Consider the following 7,282-nt stretch of genomic DNA (forward strand, 5'->3'; position numbering starts at 1 on the left):
TGGGCTCTGCTCAGGGCAAGCCAGGTGTTATTTATAAAACCAGAGAACGGCAGAAATGGAGAGGGGGAACCCGGAGCGGCTCCTGAGTGCTCATGGTGCGCGTGAGCGAGCAGCCGCTGGGATCCCGTCACAGCCTCCTGCCCCTCGGAGGACACCGGGCATGGGTGCAGGGAGCTGAGCCTGAGAGATCCACAGCCCAGTCCCACCATCACACCCTGCTGCCCCATCCCTGGCAGTGCTCAAGGCCAGGTTGGACACAGGGCTTGGAGCAAGCTGCTCCAGTGGAAGGGGTCCCTGCCCGTGGCAGGGAGTGGAGCTGGAGGAGCTTTAAGGTCAATTCCACCCAAACCAGGCTGGGATTCTCTGCTACTCCCTCTCACACTGGGGCCATGGTGAGGCAGAGGACGAGGACGGACAAGGGCTGCTCATAGATGAGTCATTTGCAGTGATTAAAAAGGGCTCTTCTTTTATTATAAAGGAGCGGTGGAAGGATGCCAGTGAACATAACCTCTGTGAGTGCTGGAGGAATCATTCCGGGGAGGAATTAGCAGCACAATATTAGTTGCAGGCAAAGAACTTAATTAGCAGATTCAGCAGAGATTCCAATTTAAAAACAACCCAAGATAGGAGGAAGCCTTGTGCTCCCCTCCTGGCTATTCTGGGGATGGGGCAACCCAAGGGGAGCAGCATCTCTGTATGGGGCTCATGGTAAGCCTTATACAGGCCAGGGAGGAGCTGGGAGGCTGAGACTGGTGGGAATAGGGAAGCTGAGGACCATGACCAGAGCCCTGGGGCATGGCTGATGAGGGATCTGTTTCAGTGAAGGAGGCAGCGCTGTGGGATCACAATGCAGAGAACACAGCATTGGGCCCATGGGGTCCTGCCTGCGAGGGGCCAGGCAATGGCCGCAGCATCACCCAGCTTTAACACCCTCTGGGCTGTTCAGAGGCACCCGCAGCTCCATCCCTCCTCCTCTTCTCTCTCCTCTTCTTCCAGCAGCAAACTCAGTGGCCAACATCCATCTCCTGCCCCATGCTGGGACACTGGGCCAGTGCTCAGCCCCCTGCGCTGATGCCAGCAGCCTGTGAGGAGTAAGCATGGCCTGGGGATACGGATGGGAATGGGGCAGGTTGTTTCCCCTGGAATCCCCACTTTAGGTCCCTGCAGGATCTTGGGAAAACACAACAGCAGGACACAGCTCGTTTTCCAGTCTGGAAGATGGGAAGGAAGCAGCAGCCTGTGAGGAGCAAGCAAAGGCTTATGGAACCCACCCTCGAATGGAAAGGGGAGACAAAGGGAGAGGGGGGAAAGCTCCATGTGTGTGCACTTGTGTGCATGCATGTGAGTGTGCACGCATGTGAGTGCAGGAGGACACGTGCCTGTGGGTGAACACGCATGTGAGCTGAGCATGTGTGCGTGTGAGCTCATACATGACCCACGCATGTGTCAGCAGCGCCCATGTGCGCACAAGGGGAAAGAAGGTGGCTCCCATCGCCATGGAAACGGTGACAAATAACACAATACACGGGGACCCGGCACTGCCTCTGCCTCGTGCTGGGATCCTCCCCCTGAGCAGCATCAAAATGCACCCGGGGGCAGCGGGGTCCCTGTGACGGTGACACTGCGGACACTCAGGACCACAGAAACCATCACTTGTGTTCTTCCCTCTTGCTCATCCCCTTGCATTTCTGCTGAGTTTCATAGATCATAGAACCGTGGAATGGGTTGGGTTGAAGGGACCTTAAAGCTCCTCCAGCTCCACCCCCTGCCACGGGCAGGGACCCCTTCCACTGGAGCAGCTTGCTCCAAGCCTGTCCTACAGGCCCTTGTCCAAAGGAGTTTCTCTCCTCTCGGTGGGTTTTGTTGCTAGCTGGGGCTGATGTCCCTAGGTAGAGGGTTCCAGCATGAGCCTGCATGGGGTGGGAGCTGGGCATGGGGAAGGGTCCCCACTCCTATATCCCTGCAGAATGTTGGGAAAGCAAACTGGAAGCACACAGTTAATTTTGCAGTCCAGAAGGAAGCAGCTCCCAAAGCACCATCTTCCCAGCACATCCCTTCTACCTTCCAAGACTGATTCTGCGCCTGGGAGGAGGCAGTGGAAGAGGTAGCTGGACCTGGGAGACAAGAACATGCAGACGCCAAAGGTGTTAATGATGCGCTAACGAACGCAACAAGTTCAGCTGCAATGGGCTGATGCTGCAACCTTTTAATTACATTCTTGTCTGGCAATTAAAGAAACAAATCTGACTCTTAACGCAGCACATCGCACACGAGTTCCCTTCTGCAGCACTGGGTCCTCCTTTCCTTACCAGCGAACCCTGTTCTCTGTAGGAAGTTTATTTCCCCTTGGACCAATCTCCTGCCTGTAAATTGGAGGGTGGGAGGGGGTGAAGCCAGCAAGGAGCGGGAGGGAGCCACATCAAATCCCTGCCGTGCAAAGCACATTCCGCATAAAGGCCACCTCATTCAGCCGCTGTTCGTACAATGGGGACTCCATCAGGTTCACTTCCCCCTCTAACTCGCTTCCCAGGGTGGCTGTAAAGATGAAGAAGATAAAGGGAGCTGCTCCTCCTGTGCTCCTGGGGCTGGCAGAGGGAGTTAGTCTTTCCTGGGCTCTGACTATGGCTGTTTCTGCTTCTTTATAGCATGGCCCCTGATTTACAATCGGCTTTTATAGCGGCTGTAAACCAGCCCCAAAGCAGAGAAAGAAAGGAACCAGAAGAACATTTCCCCTTCCCACCCGACGTGGGGTGTGAGCAGCCGAGAGAGCAACTGGGAGAGGGTAGGCTGGGGCTGCTGCTTGGCTCTGAATGGGGAGCAGGGTTACCCAGGGCTCTGTGCTCCTGCCTGTGGAAAGGATGGGGCTTGGCACTGGTCTCTCGAAGGAGGCTCGAGGCTGGGTGTGAATGTTCTTTAATCAGCCTGCAATGAGCTCCGGTGGGTAGGGACAAGGACAGCCCCATAACTCAGGACACTCGCCTCTGCCTTGGAAAGGAGTCCTGAAGAGTCCCATTTCCTTTGCTGCTGCAGACTCCTGGTGTGACCTTGGCTTGGCTGTATAGACCCAGCGCTCCAAATGTATTTAGATACCAAAATCAATGGGGGCTTGGATGTGGATGCTTAAATGTCTTTATCGATCTGGCCCTCCCCGTGCCTTCCTTTCCCTGGCTCTGAAGCAAGCTTGGCCTCCTGTCCATGGCTGAGCAGTGCAGGGGTTTGCTGCACCCCAGAGCCAGCACCCCAGCACTGACTGATCCATGGCTTTGGGCTTGTCCCCCCACCCTGTGGGATCTCTGCTCCCCCTTACTGGGGGGAGATGGGGGTGTTTGTGGGCGGTGTTTAACAGGCATGGATTGATCTCAAAGGATTTGGATATTATCCCAAAACAAGTACTAAAAGACACTGTAAAAAAACATATTAAAAGATTATTAGGGACATAATAGTAATAATAGTGTGTTAATGGTGCTTGATACCACAGGGCAACTGCTCCATGGAGGAGTCAGGGGTCCGGATCAGGTGAGGTCAGTGTTCACACACCTTCACTAGAGCAGCTTGCTCCAAGCCCCTGTGTCCAACCTGGCCTTGAACACTGCCAGGGATGGGGCAGCCACAGCTTCTCTGGGCACCCTGTGCCAGCGCCTCAGCACCCTCACAGGGAGGTTCCAGGGCTCAGGTTGTGCGGGTTGGGTTTTACTTGGCGTTGTTGCCGAAGGAGAAAGCTCACGGATCCGGCAGCACAGACCACCAGAGCCCTGGGCATCGGGGGTAATGTGCAGCTGCCCTGCCTGGAGCAGCAGGGATGCTGTAACTCAGGAGCAGCCAGAGCCAGCCTGAGTTATGGCTCTGTCCTGCACCAGCCATAACTCACTGCCTGCCGCTAGGATGTGATTGGGTTTATCCTGCACAGGGGAGATGAGGGGGGGAAGCGGTGTCTCCTCTTTGGCTCCAGAGAAGGGGCTGCAGCAGCTTTTCCCAACACCTCCGGGTTCATGACTCCATCACACTGCCTGAGGGAGCTGCTGTTATGTCCTTAAATCATTAAAGAATAATAAGAACCGTGACACCAAAACCAATTCCCATCTATGAATGATGCCGACGGGAGCTGCTCCTGCTCCCACTGGGAGGTACCAGAGTCAGGCTTGGCTCAGCTGATGCCTGGGAGGAAACTGCTGCTGGGAATGGATCCTGCCTAAAACAGCCCTGCCACAGAGCACAAGGGACTGGGGGAACCCTCCAAGAGTCCCCAGGCAGGTCAGAGCAGGGTCCTGCCTGCCCTGGCACAGGGGTCTGTGGAGATGCTGGGATCCCTCCTTAGCCCAGCTCGTTGCTCCAGGTACAGGACATGAGAGCTGGAGGGGTGGGATGGGAGCAGCCCAATGAGGTGAAACAGGCCCTGGGTTAAAGGTGCTGGAGAGGACAAAGGGGAGATGCTTTGATGCCCGGGTGCGTGTGAGCAGGCTGGGCTCGAAGGAAGGAGAAACCCCATGAGCTGTGATGGTGCCCTCCAAATCTACTGCTTCTCCATAGCACTGCCTCAGTACTGCTTCCCAGGGAGTTCATGTTGTGTCTTGAAGGGTGAGAAGGGGGATGTGAAGCTCCTCCCAAGGCTCTGTGTGTAAGTGCTGCAGGTAAAACATCACCTGAGCCTGCAAGGAGCCGCTCCTGCAGGGGAAGTGTTTAACCCCTCACACCATGGGGATAATGTTCCAGGTGACCTCAAGCGCGGAAGAGGCCCAAGAACTGCTGACACAGCAGGGACAATGAAAGAGTGCTCCCTCGGCTAAAATCCCTGCAGTCAGAACCTGGATCAGGCTGCACTCCTCTGCCCGAAGACAGCATCTCGAGGGTGTGTGCATTACTCATCATCTGCAGGAGCTGCCCTAGTGCACAGGAGGAGCCTGTTTATGAGCAAGGTGTTAGACACGGGGGCTTGGGGCCAGCCTCTCCCTCCCCATCGCATGGTACCCATGTGTGGAGCAGGGGGATGTCTGTCTCCATCTCCTTGTCTCTTCCCTTGCTCACAGTGGATGTGTTTACAGCAATGCCTCTCATCCTGCACCTAAAACAAAGAGGGAAAGCAGCTTAAACCATGACACTGTCCCGTGTCACCAGGAGTGAGGTGGCTTTAGTGTCCCCCTCCTGCACATGGTCATAGAATCCCAGGGAAGAGCTTCTGCCTGAGATCCCATCTCAGTCTCCCTTCTGGCAGGTTAAAGCCATCCCCTTTGTCCTGTCCCTACAGGCCCTTGTCCAAAGCCCTTCTCCAGGATTCCTGTAGCCCCCTTATGCATTCACTGAGTAAGGGACCTGCCTGAGGCCACAGGGAGTCTGTGGCAGAGGAAAAACTCAATTAGTCTTAAGAACAAACAAGCACCTTTGAACCCCCTGTAGTTGGAATGAGAAGTGATTAAATGACCTGGGCTTAACAGCGTTGTTCAAGCTTCCACCAAGCCTTGGATGAAAGCCCTGAGCAGTTCATCTGGGTTCAGCTGTTTCTATGGAGTTCTCTTGTTATTTCAGCCCGGAGCGAGGTCTCTGCAGCACCGTCTGCTCCCCGATCGATGGTGCTCTGGCAGCTGGGGAGGGAGCTGCTGCTGCTGCTGCCCCATCTCCTCCGGGCCCATGCTTGGGGGTGATGGGTGCCCTGGAACAGTGCCCAGGAGCCGCAGGGCTCTGCAGAGGGACCCAGCCAAGGGCAGGAGCATCCTGCAGCCACGTGGCTGGCGCTGGCAAAGCTTTCCCTGCTCCTCCCTGAGCTGAATCCTTCCTCTTGTGGCTGAGCCAGGAGACTGAGCCCTGGGGCAGACAGGTTGAGAGCCGCCATCAAGTACCAGTGATTACCTGTGCCCTCGGAGCAGCCGTGCTGGATGCAGCAGCCTGGGGGGGCTCGAGGTGCCCTCCACTGCGGGAGGTGCAGCTCTGCCCTCCTGCTCACGCAGGCTGTGCAGGTGATGCTGCTTGCACACAGGGATGCAGCACTGGGATGGCCATCAAGTGGTCTGCAGCGGTTTGGGGTGGCTGGGGGCCTGCTCAGCCCCTGGGCCTTCAGTTTGGGTGGGGGAGAATGTGATGTGTACAAGGCAGTTGAGCAGAAGGTACCCAAGCCCCTGCTCCCTCTAAGTACCCATGGTCCTGGAGCAGCAGGATGCGGGCATCAGTTTCTCCAGCTGCCCGGGAGCTCCATCGCATGACAAGTGCCTTTCATTGGGTTCTTATGGGGTTCCTGCAGAAGGAAGGGGCATGGCCCTGCACTCCCCAGTACTTGGATAAAGCCTCGCATTTCGCCCTGTGCTGTTTGAAAAGCCAGGAGGGGATCTTCCAGCTGAGCCCCCTCTCTGACTCAGTTTATGCTGCAAAGTGAGGCTAGCATTAGGCATGTGTCCCCAGTCAGTATCTGCATAAACGCTTTGCTGAATGGGGGCCAATACGCCAGAACATCACCCATTTGGTTTGGGCTCATGGGCAGGGATTTTATGCAATTGAAGTCCTGCCAATTAAATCAGGTCACTCCAATCTCTCCTTTCTGCCTCTCTGGCTCTCTCACATGTTTGTGTCTGTTCTCCATCCCTGCGCTCCAGCCCACCGCCACAGGCAACTGCTCTGGGAATGAGCCAGAGCCCAGCTCTGCTCCTGAGCATGAAATGGGGATTCAATGGCCACTGTGGTGGGGGCATCCACAGAGCTCTAGCACTGCTGGATGGGGCTGGGAGAAAGTGCTGGAAAGGAAAGGGAAGCTGGGCTGCACCCACCCTAAATCCTGCCTTGGTCAGAGCCCCACAGCCGTGCCTAACTGAGCCACCTCTCCCTGCATCAACACTGGGTGCCAAGGTGGATGGGGTCTCCATCCCTCACCTCTCAAGGTGAGTCACAGGCAACCAGGCCTTCAGATGTCTCCCTCTGAGACACAGCAAAGCAGGAGGCAGCTTTTCCCCAGTGTTTTTCAAGGTTAAGAGCCTCTGAGCACCCCTTTGCAGGGAAGGTGAACCAGGGGCAGCAGGTCTGACCTAGGAACCCAGCCACCCCAAGGTGCTGCAATACCCATGGGGCATCTGTTCTGTCAGCTTGGGTGCACTCGGGACGGGGTAGGTGCGAGAGACCCTCGGGACCATGCACAGACAGATCTTTCCAAGGCAAAGCGAGGCCTGTGGGTGCTGGTGGGCACCCACAAGCCCACCCTGCTGAGCCTCCCACTTCCCTCCAGACCATGCAGCATCGTGGAAGGCAGCTTGTGGAGAGAGAACCCGAGGATGTGCTGCAGGTGCCGAGGGCTGCGAGCTCAGCC

Source organism: Pezoporus occidentalis, unplaced genomic scaffold (genome assembly GCF_034315485.1).
Source record: "Pezoporus occidentalis ecotype Australia unplaced genomic scaffold, CSIRO_AGI_Poc_V1 ctg92, whole genome shotgun sequence".
In the NCBI taxonomy this organism is placed as follows: domain Eukaryota; kingdom Metazoa; phylum Chordata; class Aves; order Psittaciformes; family Psittacidae; genus Pezoporus; species Pezoporus occidentalis.